The 20783-nt window shown below is 34.7% G+C and overlaps 1 long non-coding RNA gene across 2 annotated transcripts; it reads right to left on the reverse strand.

The window, feature by feature from the left end:
• Nucleotides 1–18630: 18630 nt before the first annotated feature.
• On the reverse strand, nucleotides 18631–19932 carry LOC109047107. Of its 2 annotated transcripts, none has more exons than XR_002010651.2 (4): nucleotides 19712–19932; nucleotides 19457–19587; nucleotides 19038–19102; nucleotides 18631–18948 (listed from the first exon to the last, which is right to left on the reverse strand). It is a non-coding gene; the product is annotated as an uncharacterized LOC109047107 (long non-coding RNA). The 2 variants fall into 2 exon arrangements; XR_002010652.2 differs by having other exon boundaries at nucleotides 19457–19591.
• Between the last annotated feature and the right edge of the window lie 851 nt (nucleotides 19933–20783).

Genomic DNA, 20783 nt, shown 5'->3' on the forward strand with positions numbered 1-20783 from the left:
AGTGGGGCGTTAACAAAAAAAAAAAAAAAAAAAAAAAAAAAAAATTCCTTTTACTTAATAAAAAAAAATATACAAAATATAACCGTAAAACCTGTAAATTAGTTAACTGTAAGTTACCATTACAAAACATAAACTTAAAACCTTTAAACAATTTAACTAAAACTAAAATTATTGATTTAAGTTAACACTTACCACTTAAGAAATTAAAATTATTATTACCACTTAAGCATTTGTTGAAACATATTCTACATTCATAAAGCAAACCATGTTGTGGTGTTGGTAAAAATGTTTTACCAAAAAATTCAGAAAAGCTAACTTGAAAATTCTGTCTTGAATAATATTACTAGTTGTAATAATCATTACAATATTATTGTCACACATCGAAAGGAGCGCGGAGGGAGGAGACGCAGGAGATTGCTCAAAAACAGACTTTTAATAACAAAAAAACAAAGGGAATCCAAATTGACATGCGGAACAGGAACAAAACTGTCCATGTGTGTGACAATTATACAATAATCAGGCTTGCCACAGAACTATGGAAACCTTTCAGATGATGACTTCAATGTTAAAAAAATACCAGCGGAAACCTTCAGCACAGTTTTACAGGCCTGTTTTGATTGGTACAAAAGTGTCACCTAAAAATTTAACTTGTATGGTGAAAAACATGACACCACATTTAGAAATAAGGTGACAGAGAAATGTGATTACATAATACAAACATTCTGTAAAAATTCTGTTCACTGGCTTTTTTTTTTACTGTATAAACAACTATAAACAGTGTGATTTCTTTTAGAGGTTTGTAACAGAGAATCTGAAAGACAGATACTGTCACTGAAATTCGTCTTCAAAGATAAGGCATTTCAATTCCAGCTTCATGCATTTGGCCTGTCACTGTCTACATTTAAAATTCAACCTAATAATCAAATTATTAATCGGACTGATGATTCAGTTGGTCTGAAAAAAACATAATGTAGACTATTCCAGGAACAAGGAACATTTTGCATATGCGCACCTGAGTTCAGAAAACAGCGTTCACATCATTCAGCGGAACCAAATTCTGGTATCAAACAAACCAGGGTGCACAACAAAACTTATGAGTATTCCTCAGGTTGGCTGGATGCCAATTTTTAGCCTGTCCTCTCACAGATCTGACAAGAAAGGATAGTCCGATGAGGTTTAGTGGAGCATAACCGTGAGAAAGGTGCTGCATCCTGCTTGACCCAGACTTCTCCCAGTCATTCCTGTTACAGTCAAACGATTTGGAAGGATCAGGGTTGATTTACAGCATTTCAAAGAGAAGGTTTGCTGGTGGATAATACAATGGATGGTTAGGGTGATCGGGTAGTTCCTCACACTTCAAGACTACCATCGTCTGAAGCCAATTTCCTCTCACAACATCCAAGCAGTTGCCATCCCTATGAATGAGAAAATATATATACAGTATCAATTCAAACAACAGGTTATTCAGCAAATATGTTTTGAGAAATATAACTCACCTGTGCTTTTTTTATTTTTATTCTGACTCTAACCAGAGTTTTATTTTACCTCAATGCACAGACTGAACGTCCCTATTGTAATGAATGACAGAAAGATTTAAATACCAACTACAGGTGTCAGGGATTCTGTGAGAGAGGATTTAAATGCAGAATGAGTAATCACGGGTTTACTGACAATACTGCTGACAAGACACGACAAGAGAAGGTGTGGAGGGTGTGAATACAGTCCAAACAATAAGATGGGAAGAGGCTCGAAGACAGATATGCTGAGAGAGAAGCCGCTGAGTCCAGCCCTGGATAACAGTAGTGGCAGTGCAGAGGGAGGCCGGAGGTTAGCAGCGATGGCCTGACAGGAACTCGAAGCACAAGCCACTCCACACTCGTGGTCTCACAGGCACAGGTCTTGCTGCTACAGATTCAGGGAGCAGCCCGGGAGCTCAGCCTGCAGCACAGGACAGGACTAAAGACAAACAAGACACACCACCGCACAGGACAAGACACAACAAGACAGAAGGCGGTAACCAAAACCAAACAATAACTAAAAAAACATAAATTAAAACATAAAACTAAAGCCAGGGAAAAGCTAAAGGAACTAGTTAAAAGGGAAAGTCTAAAGGCAAATGACTAAGGAAAGAAAAAGGGAAACTAAATACTAAAGATAAAGCAGATAACACTAAGGGATACTTAACTAGAGCAAGGATACATAGGAACAAAACAACATTAGAATAAACAGGTAGAACTAGCTTAACAATACACTACAGACTATTGCAACAAGGAAGAACACAGTTGCACAGTATTTAGTTAGATGAACTGGCAACACAAAAGGCAAAAGGAGCACAATATAAAGGGATCTGAGACGTGAAGAACATATGACAACACTCAGATAAAAGAGCACTCAACAAGGACTAAACAAGGGGACGTGGTAAGGGAAACAAGGAGGCAGGACAAGAGGAGCACATGGCAAACACAAACAGAGACAGAGCCATGTGGTCAGACACAACACTAACAAGAACACACTGAACAAAGACAACACAGACAGAACTGCCAGAGGAGAACCCTGAAAACAGCTTGTACAATAGAGAGCAGAAATTCTTTAATAATATAACTCACCTGTGTTTTTCTTAATCTGGCATTTACCAGACTTTAGATTTTACCTCAACGGACAGTCTATTTGTCTCCTCAGATTTCAACATTCAGGCAGTGAACTTCACTATTCTTTCTATTGAAAGAAAAATGATAAACAGTATCAGATCAAACTATAGATTGAAAAAAAAAAAGATAATAGAAATGCTTTAAAATATCACTCACCTGTGTTTTTTTTTTTTTTTTTTTTTTTTAGCTTTTATTTTTCAAAGCTATTTTTTGTAACCACATTTTGTACAGTACAGTAGAGATGCCTGATAAACGGTACTTACCTGTATTTTAATCTGGAATGACAATACAGGATCTGCCTCTGGAGCTTTTGAGTTTTCTGTTAGAATATCATATGTTCATACTGTATGACAATGTAACAATCGATAAAGCACTGCTTTTTTTATTATTAAAACTTTATATTTATCATAATTTTACCCACTACTTATTCAAGTGAACTGCACTAAAACAAGTGTTTTGTCAATCTTTCACAGTCACAGTCAAATATCAAAGATTCAAAACACAGATCTGAATAGCTTAACTTCAAATTTGTCTGCTTTGGTTCCTGTTGAGGTTCATCTTCAAATCCAGTTGTTGTTATCCAGTTGTTATGTGGAGATTTAGCGAGAAATAGAAACACTCAACTTAAAAACGATGGAACAATAGTTCAAAAACTGTAATAGTAGGAGAAATCCTATACCGTGCGATCTTGATCTGTTTTGAATTAGAACGCTGCTGGTGGTTCAGTGTCGTCATATAGAATCTTCTAAAAAGTCAGACACTTTGGTTTATTTTTAATTTAAAATGCATTATAAACACAATACATACAGACATTAATACACAATCATTGCGTTGATCATATAATGTGACAAATCATTTGTGTCACAAAAACACCCATTTTTAGCTTTCTGGAGAGGGATAAATAAACAAACAAACAGTTAAATTATGACAACTTCATTTAAATTCTCTCTAATCTAAGAAAGTTTATAGATACTGTGAATAAAAACGTTTTACATTAATTCTGAGAGATATTGATAGTTTTCGATGAACACTGATTTTTTTGTAGGCTACATCCTGCAAAGGTTGAAGTAATTCCAATACTCAACACTAGATGGCCGCATGAGTTCTCGTTTATTTCAGGCACTCGTTTTATTGTCCCACGTGGAAGGAGGGTATGTCATGCATTCACATACAGTGAATGAGAACTCAAAAGACTGTGATAATGCTTTCAACAACACCCTGACCTGGCCCCTATTTTTCCTCAGCCTGACTGAGGGGACATAGCTTGTGTAATACAATAAGGAAGTGAGACAGTGCTTAAATAAACCAGCAGAAATGAAGCATTTCTTACTCAAAAGATACACAATCACTCCACCTGCAAAGAATGAAGAGCAGAACAGAATGAAGAAGAGCAGAAACAGAAACATAGCTTTAATTTAAAAATGCTCTACTGTGATACAATATAGAGTGGTAAAGAACCCCCCCACCCCCTTTAAAATAATCCCATTTTGTTGCTATGCAGTCTGAAACGAAGACAGGCACGGTTTTTGTTTTATCCAGCTGTATTAACTCAATGCAACTGATAACATCCAAGTAAAAGATATAACACCAACGTGTCAGAAAAAAAAAAATAATATATATAAAAAAAAAAAAAATAGAATCACTAAGTTGGTAAAAGGATCACCCCTTTGCATCAGTATTTTGTTGAACCTTTTGCTGTTTCCATCTTCATTTCAGGCTGCAAAGCAACAAAATGGGATTATATTAAAGGGCCCATTAATCAGACATCTGGACTTTGTTATTTTAATGTGCCAAGTGTTACAATTGCAGGAAGGTTCGGACTAACTCCTTTGAAGGAGGCGGCCCACATGGCCTATCAAAGCAGAAGAGGAAAGTGGTGGTAGAGTGGGGCAGTCTCTTTAACTACTGTACACTGGGGTTTTGCTGCACACAGACAGACAGAAATGCTCTGTGATCCTCCACATACAGCCAGAAGCACATATGGACCGCATCCATGGCCGAGCGGCGGCAGTGGCGTTCCTGACAAGTTAAAAACATCTGCGAAGCTCTGTTTCTTTCTCTCCTTCTACATCCATTTCTCCCACCCTCTCCCAGTGATCTTTGATATTTATTTTTGGGCACGTTGGCTGGCCTTACATGGTCTGGCGTTGGGTGCAGCTCTTTCTAGAAGACACCCAATGGTCTGCCCTCCGTCTGTGGCAGTGACAGGATGGGAATACCAGATGTTTGAAGTCATCGATTTAAAGGAGTGCACGTTTCATTGCACTTTGGAGATATGAAGTGTGCATATTGGTTTATTAGAATGAGATTTATTCCAGTGGCAAACAAACAACCATAATCTGACTTTGTTCATAATCATTGACACTGGAGTTTACTCATCAAACTTTGACTTTCTAAACAATGGTGATTAAATCCGCATGTGTGATCTTGTACAGAAATGTAACTGAAATAACAATGAAGGTTTGATGCAACTGGTATAAAGAAAGAAAGGAAGAATTTGCCTGGTACTCGCTCAGGACAGTTAGATAGATAGATAGATAGAGAGAGAGAGAGAGAGATAGATAGGCCAGAACTTCCCACACAGGGAGCCGGTGGTGAATGAGACGTATTGTGTCCCATAGGACACAGCAACAAATCGCTCATTGAATTGTTGTGGGGTGAGCTTAATGCACAAACAGCACAATACAAACTCATAAAGCCCAATTTAGAGGACGACACGGAGGCGTCAGGCGCCCCATTCTCCATTCTCTGATCTGATTAAGTCACTAGGTCAAGGTTTTCCTTATTCATTGTGGATTTCTTTTTAATTAAATCAGCTTTTGAATTTTAATGTGACTTGTCAAGGAGTGGTAAGTACCAGTTTTGTGTTAGCTTCTAATATAAATGTAAGAAGTCATGTAGCTCTTATGTTCTATTAAAATAATATTTAAATGAACCTTTTAACACTGTGGTGGTAACACATTCCAGTACTCAAGGGGGCGATAGAGTTTCCTTCAAATGTGTTCATATTATTTAGCTATCTTAACTACCTCTAACTAAATCAGTTAGACCTAGCTTAGACCAACTAAGGTAGTTGACCTAAATGAAATTACACACCATAGACATTCACTCTAATGAATGCTAAAGAGCACATTTTAACAATCCATAAAACTATGAATACAATTTTTATTTTTTTTTGACACACAATTTTTTTTCCGATTGGCACTATTAGTTTATTTAAAAATAGACTACATATTTGACACATTTTTTTTCCAATTGACACATTAATTTTTTTTTATAGACGATATATATATTTGAATACAGCTCTTGTGTTATCAAAAAAGTTATACAAAATGCAATTTATATATATATTTGAATACAGCTCTTGTGTTATCAAAAAAGTTTAAATTTCTGAATCAAAATTCACTTCGATATTTTTGGAGGGCATAACATAAATAAACATCAGGGTGATAGAACTGCCTTTAACCTATAACTCATTATATAGAAAAATAAAAATTAAATAGAATAAAATCACTGAAAAGAAAATCTTATGTAGTTTGGCATAATATTTTATGATTAAAGCAGTTTATTTGAAATATTATAAATATTCGGAAAACCTGAGGTCCAACCAACATGCACAAACATAAAAAAAGAAAAGAAAAAAAAAACATTTAAAAGATACCTGTGACTGTGTTAAGGTCAAGAAACTCTCAGATACAATTTCAGATAATTAAGTATTTTGATCCCTCCAAAAACTTAAAGATATTTATGAATTAATAATTCATTGTATTTTTTAAACCTTTTTAAAATGACAAAACCAAACAATGAATAAACAGATAAATTTAATAAATAAAGTTTTAAAAATATATATTTTTATTTTTACTTCATGATTACCACATGAGTTTTTTATTTATTAAACATAATAAAATTACACATATTTATTTTATTTTTTAAAACCATAAAAAAACAAATAGAAAATAAACATAAAAACCATACAAAACCTACTTGAAAATAAACATACTGGCACATGCATTTTAAACTTTTTGTCCCATTTATTGACCCACTTTTGAAATGTGGTGATATTTAATGCTAAAAACTCATATTAGAATGACACGTCACATTTTACGGCTTATTGAGGAAAGGTGCATTATTACTTTTCTAACCTGTCTGATTTTTTAAGATGATAAAATGGGTTAAAAAAAATCCCCATATCTAGCCATATAAAAAAGAATATCATAGACACTTGGGTGTGTTTTTATGTTTCTTTTTTTTCACTCGGCCAGTAAGCAAGCAACTAGAATCCACCCAGAACATTCTAGCAACTGCATAGCAACACCTTGGCAACCATCCTATGGCAACACCCTCATGGACGCCCTGTGCACGGGCAAGCAAGCTTTGTGATATTTGTGAAATCCCCATACACTGACTCTTTTGTGATCCACTGCACTGTATTCAGGTGATGAACTGAGCTCTGAGGCAGAGCGTGTAACAAATCCTCTGTCAGTGTATTCTTCTAACACAACAGGATATGATGTTACTCTATGTCCAGAGCTCTTATTACTCTTTGTGCGCAGGATTAAGATCGGCACAATGACTACATAAAAGCACAGATAAGACGAGTTTGTGAAGGCAAAAGTGCTCAGGTTACACATTACACACATGATTAGGCTTCAGGCTCCTGCTAGTTTTTCGTCATACTCTGGACTACAAGTGTACTACAGTAAAACCAACTAGATTTTCAGCTTTCTGAAGGTTTTAAGGTGTTTTGGTTGGTTCCCAGGGTGTTATGAAGTTCTGAGTGGTTTATAAGGCAATAATTGATGGTTGCTTACTGGTCCAAGTGCTGGTCTCAAGATATGGCTTGGGTCTCTTCTTCAACATAATTCAATTGGATTTCTTCACAAGTTTTATCATATGCCAGACACAAATTGTACATTTCATCACTTAGAACCTAATAGCACACTTTTCGTCAACAAGCGTATAGATATTGTATCATATATCTGTTGCATAAATGGTGCAGGATGAGTTGCACACCAAAGTTTATTACTTAAGGTTAGGGCTTTGTTTAAATTTCTACCTTTAACCTTCAGAGTGAGAAACGCAGAGTAGCAGAGAGCAGCAATGCTTGGCATCCAGCAGACAAAAGGGTGGGACTGGCAGGAAAAACAGCGATGAGTAAAGCTCATGTTCTCCTTTATGAGCCCCTCATCTAACGACCGCACTCGATTACAGCAAGGCTCATAGTTGAGGAACTTTTTACAGGATTACTGCCAGTTTCCTCCAGCACACACACACACACACACACACACACACACACACACTGCTGGATGCTGGAGCGTCTCTGTGAAAGCGGAGTGGGCTGAGGCTATAATGAACGGTATGAAGGGATGATGTTGAAGACTGGCTGAGCTCGTCAGGGGTAAACAGTGGGGAGTTTCCTTCAGATTCTACGATCTGCTCTTCTGGTTTGTCTCTGTTAGGCAGTCCGTTCTGCTTTGATCCCAGAGAAGCTAAAAGAGGCTATAAAAAGGTAAGGATTTCTGTTTTTATGATGTACGCAGAGGTAAAGTATCTATTACTCAGTTATATCTCAGAGCTAAGTAAAACGACAATCTGTTATTTAGTTAGATGCTTGTTAGAAATGATATTGAGAGCAAAGTGAGATGTTTTCTTAAGTTTCATGCTTCTCATATTTCTGTCCTGAGGGAAAAAAGCCAGTATAATGTCATCAAGGATTCCAGTGAAATCTCTACAATATCTCAAAATGTGCTCAAGATACCAATAGTCCGCAGTCTAATATGAACTAAAGTCCCTCTGGAATCTAATTATTTGACCTATGAAATGCATGTTTTCTTTAACTCTGCTGTATGCTTACTGTATGTTCACAGTTATCTCATTTGTGTCTATTTTTATTCCAAAATAAATCTAAATATAATCAACAAAAAAAAAAAAGAAAAAGAATTTAATACAAAAATCATTGTTTTGGGAAATTTTCTTTGGGATTTTAGGGCATGTTGTTCATGTATGTCCTGATAATGTTGTCTGGTATTTTAATGTATTACTAAATCTTATTATAAGTATCTACCATTTCAGTGTGATGTAGACTAAATAATTTTCCTCAAAATAGTTTATATATGAATATGACCATAGTGACAAATGTGACCATGTTTCTTTAAGGAAACTTTAGTTTCATTTATTGACTTTTTATAGAAATAAAAATGGCATGTTAATTGTAATTGAATGAAAACTGTATTATAGTTTAAATTGATATTAAATGCAGTCAGAACAACACACCAAACAACCAAATAATTACTAAATAACAACATCATAATAAATAACATAATAACTACTATTATCTTCTAAAAAAATATAGTTATTGCCAAATTTACTGACAAGTATTTACGGTAAACTAAAATATACTTTAATGCCATTTCAATTTAAACTTATATGTCATATATCTGTAATTACACATTTTAATGATGAAGTTGCAGTTGAAATGTAATATTGAATAACATACTACAGTTAAAATTATAATTAAATACTTTACATGTGCTTGAATAAATAAGTGTACTTTTAAACATGAAAATATAATGATTTAAAATGTACTTTTACTTTTAATTTAACATTATTACAAAGTGCACTTTTTAGTCACAGTGTACTCTCTTTAAATACACTTAAACAGCCTTTTATTTCACTGATATATTATTTTCAATAGCTTTTATAATTATACTTTTAAGCTTTTAAGTTCACTATAAGTGCACATTCAATACAATTAAATGCACTTTTTTTCAAGAGACAGCAAAAATACAAAACCAGCAACTAAAAATCAAAGTTAACAATGCATCTCAGCTCTAAGGATGGAAATCAGTTCTTTTTTCACTCTAATATGAGTTCAGATGGTGACAAGGCCCTTTCAGACATAGTCTAGGTCTTGCATGGGTGGCATCCCACCAACAGTTAAACTTACAGCAGTGACTGTAAACTTCTTTACCTACCTCTCAGAGGACATAAAACCATTACTGAAGTCATGCTGATTTAAGCAGTCTAATGAGTAATCCAGTTCAAACTGAGCAGAGTCTGTGTGTGTTAATAAGACTCAAGGGGGTGTGGACTTTCAGGAGGGGGCGAGGTGGAAATAAGGTGAAGATAGACTGTGCCACACTAAATGTCAAGTGTGAAAGGCTGCGCTCTAATTTAAACTAGCACCCTTGACTCGTGGCCAGTGAGGCAATGTTGTTTTTCTGCTTTGAACGAGGGGCCAAGTCCTCTAATCTCAGCTCGCTCACATGATAAGGTTAGACTAAGGGTTGAGTGAAAGGGTCTGGTCTGTTATGTGTTCAGGATGAGTGGGCTTGATGGGGGAGGATCAGTGTTGTTTCCCTGTTCACAGAGTGCAGAGGGTGCACGTTCATGCTGGTAATGGAGGCACTGAGAGACAGGAACTGTAATTTCTCAGATCATTTCCTACCACTTTGCTTTGGCCTTGCCCCCCCTTGTTCATTAGCAGTCATTAATGCCCAGGACAGACCATCAGAAAAACCTTCGGTGAGGCTAGTGAGGGCCACTCAAAGGCAGAAAAACAGCAGTGAAACAAAGGATCACGTGTGGAGGTCATGAGTGAGATGTTTTGGGGCCCAGTTTGTGTCTCTTATATCCAAAAGCATGTGTGAACAACTCAAATGACAAGTGATTTCTGTTCAAAATCAGAAGAGTTACAAAGGGTAGGTCAGAAATAGAAAGAAATAGTTTACTCAAAAATAGCATTCTGTTATGGTTTAAAAAAAAAAACACAAAATGAGAATTTTTGAAAAATGTTCACGTGGCTCTTAAACCTGTGACCTATAAAGTTTCACAGTGTCCAAAAAACAAAACAAAACTATTCTTCTGAAACATGAAATATTCAAAGTTGAGTATATTACAAAGTTTAAGTTTATTAATACTTAACAAGAAAATACTACTTCAGTCTTTCTAATACAAAATGTCATGTTTTAATTGAAAGCAATAACTGCATTAAATTTATAATATAATATTATAAGAATATAAAATTTTCATCAAAACATCACAACAAACACACAAAAATTTATTTAAAAAAAATTCAATTTTGTCAAAAAGAATAATCACACATGATCTCAACAATTTATCAATAAATCAAATATATAAAACATACAATTTATCCTTAACCTAGATTTCAGAAGTTTTTATTGTTAAATCAAATATATAAATCTTTTTATTTATCTGTAATCTTGTAATATGTCAATAATTGTTTCATATGTTGCTGTTTTAGATACAGTTGATGCTTAACTGAGAACTCCTGTTTGTCTCTTGAGCAACATTTGAGCAATAAGATTTTCCTTCAGGACCCTAAACCTTTCTGTTCAAATTTGTGGTTAGTGCAAAAAAAAGTAAAATTGGAATGCATCTTTGACATGGCTTTATAGTTTCATAAATTCATGGAGACTGACAACCGTAAAAATCGTCTGTAATGCAATTGCTCATAAATCATCTCACATTAAAGCAATTCTCTTGCATTATTCCACAGCTAAACAAAATATGAGGTAAAAAAAAAAAAGGTTACAACACAGCTGGAGCTGGGAACATTGTGCTCAGATTTGCAACTGTAAGCATAGTTATTAGTGTTGCTTCATATTACTTTTCTAAGCAAAATATATTTGTATTTTTTTAAAGAATATATGTATATATTTTAAAAATATAATTTCAAAAATATACTAAATAATGGCCCAAAAAATATTGGTAGAAATTACATTTATGCAAAAATATTTTGAAACATACTACTGCAATATTGCAGGATACAGCTGCATGCACCATGTATCACGTAATGTAATATTCCTTGCAGGATACAGCTGCATGCACCATGTATCACGTAATGTAATATTCCTCCTATTCTGCTGAGGACAGAAGGCCATTTCTTCACTCACACCCCTCCACACCCACATTACTCTGCACAACGTGGAACGGAAGCAGCGTTTGATTAGCCTCTGTAATCAGGGTCTGCTCCAGACACAATAATGACATTATTACAGTATCACAGATTCTTATCAAACAAAGCCCACAGGTCATGCCCTCAAAAACACAATCTGGAATGCACTCAAAGCAACACAGATCCATATATCTGTCCAGAGCCCAGAAATAAAAGAGCTCAGCTGGAACCAGAAGAAGGAACATTATCAGTGAAAGAGGTGCTTAACTTTCAGAAAATGTTGGCGGTCTGCCTCAGGAGGTCAAAACCAAAATATTGTATGATCTATTATATAATAAACATTATAAAAATTAATACAAAAATTGGGGACAGGACCATGAGGTGTGTGATTGTATCAATAAACATTTTTCCCAGTCGGTATCAACCCGATCTCACAGGAACAGTGCTATTTTACAAGGTGGTGAGTATGAATTTGTATGAAAATGAATGATTTTTAGAATAAATAGAAGGTCCACCTCTATGAATAACCATCAGCAGGGCATAAGCAGATGGTATGAAAACATCTGAATGAGATCATACCAATTCATATGAATTAGCCAGCAGTTTGCCAACACAAAAAATAATTGCCTTGAGATAGTGGAGCCTGGGCTTTATGGACTGGGATATTGGAATTAGCTCTTTTGACTTAAGTCAACACCTTAGCAACTGCATAGCAATATTTATTGTTTCTTGAACAGCCAATATGTAAGTAACAAGGTTGTAGATAGTTTTAATATAGCCCTACAATTTTCATAAAAAATTAGCAAATGGAATGCAACTTTTTCATTTTATTTGATATTATACAATGTTCCATTCTTATAAAAAGGGGGAAATGCATGGACACTGCTAAGTATTTACTATTATTGTTATTATTACCAGTGTTGAGCAAAGTTACTTTTAAAAGTAATGCATTATAATACTGTTACTCCATAAAAAAGACACTAATTGCATTACTTACTACATTTTATGGAAAGTAATGCGTTACATTGCTTTACTTTTTGTCATCGGAGCTGGAATTGCTTATTTATTTTTAATAGCAAAAAACACAAAAGTTATATTTTTGGCAACTATAAAGGCCCTTTCACACCAAAAGTGAAATGAATAAGCCTCAGGCAAAACAAAGACACTATACACCTCACTCAATATATCGGAAAAAGTAACACAATTACATTCAGTGAGTAAATGGGAAAACAAAGTAACTTGCGTTACTTATTTGAAAAAGTAACTCAGATATTTACTTGTAAATTTAAAAGTAATGCATATTAGTTACTTGAAAAAGTAATCTAATTACGTAACTCGCTTTACTTGTAATGCATTACCCCCAACACTGATTATTACTACTGTTATGTTTTCAGATTTGAATTTGATATTTAGTTCTAATTTATATATATATATTTATTTTGTAGCCCAAAAACCTCGGCGGACTCCACGACTGTCCTGCTGGCATGGATATTCCAGAAGAGTGAGGAACATTAAGACTGGAGAATTACTGGAGAGTTTGTGAGGCTTATGGATTCCACGTCACGCCAGACTGCACTTTATTTTGAAAGAATTTGATGCAGTCTGGTCGACCCGTCCTTGTTTAATGTGGCATCAACCCTTTACACTTCCTCCCCCACATATTTTAAAGCAAATTACTTAATTTAGAGATATAAGAAACATCTGATAGAGAGAAAAGCCAAATGGAGGACATCATAGGAAATGGATTTTCATAAAACATCCTTTAAAGGCATTTTAAAATTTTCACATGATTACACAAGACTAATGATTTCTGAAAATGATTTAATCATGTTCGCACTACTTGGGTGGAAACTAAATGCATAAATAAAGGGTTGCATGCTAAACTGTGAAACCTGATCAGCCCACATGACTGTGATTCAAAATGCATGCACTGCTACACTTATTACAAAACAGCCATGTTTTTCCTGACATGTACCATGGTAATATTTTGGTATTCTGTAAAGTACCTCAGAGTACCATGCAAATATTTTTTTATGCTATGTCAGTATGGTGTTACCATCAGAGAACATCATTATCCTCTGTTACAGTTTTTTTATATATTAGATATACTACTTCAGATAACAATCTTTTCCTCAATGTACCGAGACTTTGTCAGATTTACATCTTTTTCTCACCTCTTCTCCACATCTGCTTCGCAAAGACTGCAAATTAATCTTCTTGGATGCAATAAGTGATGTTAACTGTTCATTTCAAAACCCTTATCCTTCTTGCAGTTTTAGAGAGAAAATTGCATCAAGTTTCTTATCTGGGTGTAGTGGATAATTAGGGAAATACCTAGAGTTAAGCCAAGCATGGCAGAAGCAGGAGCTGGGGTGGGATGGCGGGGACTTGTTGTGACTGTGTGGGTTCCTGGCATGCTGATTTGTGACTGTAGTGAAAAATCACATTGCCAGGGATTACCACACTGCCATGGCCTTACCAGCAGTTCATGAGGAAATGGACAAAAAAATGGAGGAAATCAAATGGAGGAAATGGCAGAATGAGTCGGGGGAACTCCATTGGGGTGTTTGTACTTGAACAGCAAAACTGCAGTTGTGACGTCGCTCTAAGCGGGTGCAGAGCTTAGCTGATTGGTGAACATGCACGCTTTGTTTTTTGTTCACAGTGGCTAAGTTCTTCACCTGAAAAGAAACTAAGAAAATGCAGTTCTTTTCTGTTGGAATATAGAATATATATATACCCCTTGTGAAAAAGAAGCACACTTTAAAAGAATATACTTAAGTGTAAACTGAATGTAATCATATTGGACACTTAATCACATGTTAACTGTAATTAAATAAAAATGTATTATAGTTAAAATGTATATTAAATGCAATTAGCTGAACTTTAGAGTGCTTTAAGTAGGACTTATGTAATTTCATAATTACTTTGAAATGTACTGCTGAATGTACTGACAAGCATATATGCTTTAATAGAACTTCTAAAGAAAGATGTATTTAAATATATTCATAATTACACATTTGTAATGATGAAGTTGCAATTTAGTACATTAACAATATATTAACCTTAAATGTAAAATCAAATAACACAGTTAAATGTATAATCAAGTAATGTTCTTTAGTGTGTTAGTCAACACATCAAAATAAATATAATTCTTTAATTTTTTTTTATTTTGACATTATTGTAGTCATAATTGTTTTTAAGTGTACTGAACATTGTCATAAAAGTCTTAATAGGCCTATTAGTTCATTAATGTTATATTACCTGCAATTACAGTTTTTTAAAATATATACTTGAAGTACTCTACTAGTGATCATGCATACTACTTTTTTTTTTTCCACAAGGGAAGTGTTCCAGTTTTAATGAAATATGAAAATGCTGTCATCACTTATTCACTGTTGTGTTGCCTGAAATCTGTATTACTTTCTTTCTTTGTGTGGAAAGATGTTCATGCTGCTCTTTTCGATATTTTCCATCTTTTCAAAATGTTAACAAGGAAGGTACTAGCATCAGCCAAACATAAAGACTAACAAACATATTAAATTGAAGATGATAAATGCTCAATGTCATAATTAAACACACATGGGTAATGATAAATCTTGCTTAATAACAGAGAAATGTGCCAAAGCTGAAACAGAACACGGCTCCCATGTGACTGTGGCTCAAGCTATCTTTGTGTGAGAAAAAGATTCATTCAAAGCAGATGATCATTCTTAAAGCTAAAGCGTGTAATTTCACTCACTCAGATAATAGGACAGGAGTTCTTTGACATCACACGTCAGATGCAAATTAACAAGATTCAAAGTGTAATCATGTAATCAATGGCACGATCAAGAAATCACAGTAAAGTGATCATCTGTGTCTGATCAGGACCTGAGCTCCGGTGCCTTCTGAGCTGATATCAGTTGTATAGATTTACTGGCTCAGTTCAGCAGGAACAGGAGTGTGGCCCCTGCACAAAGAACCACACACCTAGAGCTTTCACAGGCCAAAGGAAGACCCTTCTGCAGAACCTACAAACATTACCAAAAGAAACAAGTGTGTGCTTGATGTGTGCTTGTCTCCAAATGAATGTCCTGAAATGCCTTGACCTTAACTGCACCAGGAGAGCTGGTTTCCCAAGCACAGATTAAGCAAAGTCCCACAATAAAAATAATTTCCAGAGAGGAGGATCAGAGTTCAGGTGACTTGACATTTTATTTGAAAATAAACTATTTACTTGTTATTTGACTTATCTGTCTCTTATCTGTATGCCTTGAATTTACTTTATTTTTCTCCGCCTAGTGGACACAAAAAGGTTTATTAGGCAAATTAACTGTAACTCCATTAAAAAGGTGAAATATGCAAACAGTTAAACTGTTTAAACAAAATCTGACCTTAATAATATTATCTCCCTGAGTTTATACTGTACTGAATATTAAAACATGCATCTGTAAACTGTTTATTTTAGACATATTGAAGAAAACTGCCGGGCAAAATTTGGAATTTGTTTTATTATGGCTCTGTGGCCACATACTGTAATATGGACAAAAAAAGATCACACAAACTGCTTTTCTGTTGAGCCTCATCAATAATACACGTACTGTAAATCCAATCTGTGTCAGTAATACGCCCCCTAGTGTTGAATCTGCAGTCTAACTTTACAGGCAACTCTTATTTACATGCAGGAAAAAAAATACTGTAATTACCCAATCAAAACTTATTTATTTTTCTTTTTTCTTTTTTTTCTTTTCTTTTTTTGAGTGAGCACAATCACTAAATGAAGACAGAATGCATGTGTTTGATCACTGTGGCCTATTTTAACCCTTCCTCCAAACAACTGTGACTATAACAGCTTATATATCTGAATAATATAAGAATGTTTTTTTTTTTTTTTTTAAATGCCACATTAAAACAATAATTTAAAATTTGGGTGATCTGAAATAAATATCTTTTCCCTAAATTTTTTTCTTATTTAGTAGGATTTAATTTAAACGAGAGTCTAAATATGTGCAGGTCACTGACTGTACATGTACAGCAGATGAGGGGAAGGAGAAATATAAAGCAATATTCTTATGGCATGCCTGATGCTCAATATTAAAGCTGACATATTATATTATGGCCTTAAATCAGCCTGAATTTACCACAAATAATTCAGCATTAATAATAAATGATACTTAGTGGGCCAAATGTATTCAATCTCAGTCATATCAATTTAGAACATAATACATGACTCACATTTTATTAATATTTAATATTTCATTGTCCACATTTGATCATTCTCAATTTACATTCACTTATGCTTAATTTATTTATTTTTATTTGGAAACTTAAATGGCAAAAATGGAGATGATCAACATTTCAAGGTGAAGAGGCAGATGAAGGAGCTGCATATTTAGTTTATGCATGTGTCTCCAATAAACGTGTTCAATCATGTCATTACGATAATGCGCCACTAGTGGGAGTGTTGCATTAGTTCACTAAAGTTGAGTAGCTACTGCCAAGTGCACTTCACGGAGTATTCAGAAAATGTAACAGCTTTATTTGCTCCAAGTGTGATTTCTAAGCCTATGCAGTTTTTGGCCACTATACTGCAGAACAGGGGTCTTCAGACTCGGTCCTGGAGGGCCGGGGTCCTGCAGAGTTTAGTTGATTAGGGTTGGAGCTAAACTCAGCAGGACACTGTCCCTCCAGGACTGAGTTTGGAGACCCCTGATGAAGAAGATGCCACCGTTACAATGCTATCATAATAACCGCTGGTCATGTAACAGGTAGGAAGACTTAAGAAGACTTATAGGCCTACTGTATATTCAGTGCTGCTGTGTTCACATGATTACAAATGACATGACTAACATTCTAGTCAGTAAATTACTGTCAAAACACTAGACAATTTAGTCAATATACTGTGGTTACTTCTGATTACTTTTAAACAGAGGTGGAAAGAGTACGAAAATATTCTACTCTAGTAAAAGTGCCATTACATTAATTAAATTTTACTTAAGTACAAGTAAAAGTACCAGTCTAAAAATCTACTCAAGTAAAAGTAAAAAGTAGCTTGTTTAAAATTTACTCAGAGTAAAAATTACTTAGTTATTTTTAACAGTGGCAAAAATGGGACCAAGGGTGTTAAACTCAGTTCCTGGAGGGCCATAGCCCTGCACAGTTTAGATATAACCCTAATTAAACACACCTGATCCAGCTAATCTAATCATTCAGGCTTATTTTCAAACTACATGGTATGTGTGCTGGAGCAGGGTTAGAACTAAACTCTGCAGGGCTGTGGCCCTCCAGGAACTGAGTTTGACACCCCTGAGATAGGCCTTAAAATCTCAAACCAGTTGAAGGAATCAGTTATTAATAATAATAAGACATTTGGGCTGTTACCAGGCAAATTAAATCAGTATCAACAAAATTCATCTTTCAGTGCAGAGAAGCTGCATCTGAAGTGGCATTTAGATGTATTTACACACTGTTTAATACGGGACATGAAATCAATATACTGCGACATACATTAACATCAGTGTTAACTCAGGGACACTGCACTTATTCACAAAAGAAAATGTTTTTGCATCTGCTTTAAAGCCTTACTGGTTATTTAAACGTTTCATTCGTGTGCTTTTCTGACTGCGGTTTGAGCACAATTAAAGCTGGCAAGAAAACGCCAAAACTGTCAAACTGTCCCTGATTACTGAACTAGTAGTAGGGAAAAAAAATACTATGGATGTCACTGTGAACCAGCAACTGTTTGGTTTTCCACCTTCTTCAAAATAGTGTTGATGTTTAGCAGAAGAAGGACACTTATCAGGTTTTAAACAACTTTTGAGTGAGTACATGAAGGTATAAAAAAAAAAAAAACTTTTAATTTTTGGGTGAATTATTCCTTTAATGTTAATAAAACACCAAACACACAGAGAAAAATCACTCAATACTCTTGACTGAAAAACTTTAATACAGTTGCTTTAATAGGAATCAATGTTTATAATGTTTTATTTTTATATTTGTTCATTCAATTTTTTGTGCTCCTGCTAAATACACCTATTGTACCTGAAAATAAAACACTTTATTTTATTTGTATAATATCTGTATTTGTAATGTGTATCTTTGTTCTCATTTTTTAAATAACAAAGATAAAATAATGACAAAGATTTCTATCTTTACCCATGCACTTTGGCCTAAATATCCGCCATACTTTTTCATATTTTGTTACCTTAAAAGGCTTTATAATAGGAAAATTAGTTTGGCTGTGATGCTCAAACAGCTTACAAAATAGAAAAACAAACATGACAAAGAATCGTGATAAAATCATGATATTTCAAAAAAAACAAAAAAAACAATTGTGCCCTCGTAACGCCATTTCGCCGGTGCCGGTGGTAGAGCAGGCTGATGATGTCACATTCTCATGCTCTAAGGAGAAAAGTTCAACACAAACATTTATCCACAGCCAATACTAAGTACTTAAAATGGACATAATGAATAGCATGTGATCCCATTACCTTATCACGGACCTCTTCAGATATATCAGGCCGACACTGTTCTGGACCACCTGAATCATGAGAAACTGAAACAGTACATTTCATTCTGTTTAGACACAGTTATATGTGGCGGACAGACATTTTTGCTTTATACTTTTTTATACAGATTGTTATCAATCAGATATTGTGAAGCACACACATTGAAACACACACACACACACACACACACACACACACACACACACACACACACACACACACACACACACACACACACACACACACACACACACACAGTATCTACTGAAGTACATGAAGCTCATGAAAGTAAGAAGGAATGAGTATGCCATCTCTGTCATATTTTGCATTTCTAATTGTAATTTGCATTACTTTGTATATCAAATAAAAGTTATTGTATTACAACTTCCTAATATACTCACAATTTGGTCTTTTATCAATGCTCTCCTGTTTTAGCAGCGCATTAGACTGGTTCACCTCTGGGCTAGAGGAACGGGATTCTTCTTCACTGATCTCCATATCGCTCTCTTTCTCTGTTTGTTTCCTCACATTTCTTGCTTTCAATTGTGTGAATGAGATAGAAATTAGTAGAATTTTATTCTTAAAAAAAAAATATTGGTTTTAAAGAGTGTAAAGTTACAGTTAAAATTTTCTGTTTTATGTAAAAAGATTCTTACCTTGTCATTGACTGTGTGAAGAAGAAAAAAACTGAATGCTGAAAAATCCAATCTTCTGTTTTCTCTGTATGTAAAGATTCCTATCATGTGAGTGAGTATTCAAGAATACGAGTCATAGATCTGAGTAAATAAGGATTTTAAAAATATATATATAGGCGATATATTCCTGATGACCAGCCCCTCTTCCACTGCGCAACCCAGAGGTATGAGGTGTTTCCCTGAAAACCTGTCAAACAGGTTGTTGCACACAAAATGTCACACAAACACATATTTGTGTCACTGTCACGTACCTGCTCTTCCTGAAGGTGAAGGAGAAGGATAGTAGAATAGACAAACCCAATTCTCTCAGTGGGTGAGAAAATGAAATCAGAAATGATTTCAACAAATTGTGGAATTAAAAAAAAATTATCTACAGGTATACTTCTGACAAAAAAGGAGTTATCAAAACCACTTTGATTAATTTTAACATGAAATGACAGATGACAGCTATATGTTGTCCACTAGAGGAACCTACGAATAAGAAATTCTATTAAGCCAATTAACTTAATTGTTTCATGTGAGTGACAGGTTGTGAGGGGAGGGATTGAAATACATCTGGCAACTGAACAAACTTCTTGTCCAGCTCTTGTATCAATTTACACAATCATCAGAGAAGATGGGAAGGGGATGTTAATGTTTTTTAAAAATGACCCGTGTAGTAATTCACTGATTGTTTTTGTTCACTCCTTCAACTGGTCTATATTATTGACTTTCATTATGGTCTATATTATTGGACTAATGATGGGAATAGACATGTATATTTTTTTATCAAACCATCAATGATAATGTGGGATCATTGCACAAATAGATTTTTAAATTTGTGTTTCTATATAAAGGGAGTGATGCTGACAAAAAAAACAACCATTAACAATAACAATTTGAGATTCTAGTAATTCACTGATGTTTTTGTTCACTCCTTCCACCTGTGTTTAGAAACAGATCACTAATGATGGGAATTCGTGATTGAAGAGCAGTAAGTATCACAAAAGGAAATGTGCATTCATGTACATTTTTGAGAAAAGCAGTACAAAAC

This window comes from Cyprinus carpio, chromosome A10, assembly GCF_018340385.1.
Source record: "Cyprinus carpio isolate SPL01 chromosome A10, ASM1834038v1, whole genome shotgun sequence".
In the NCBI taxonomy this organism is placed as follows: Eukaryota; Metazoa; Chordata; class Actinopteri; order Cypriniformes; family Cyprinidae; genus Cyprinus; species Cyprinus carpio.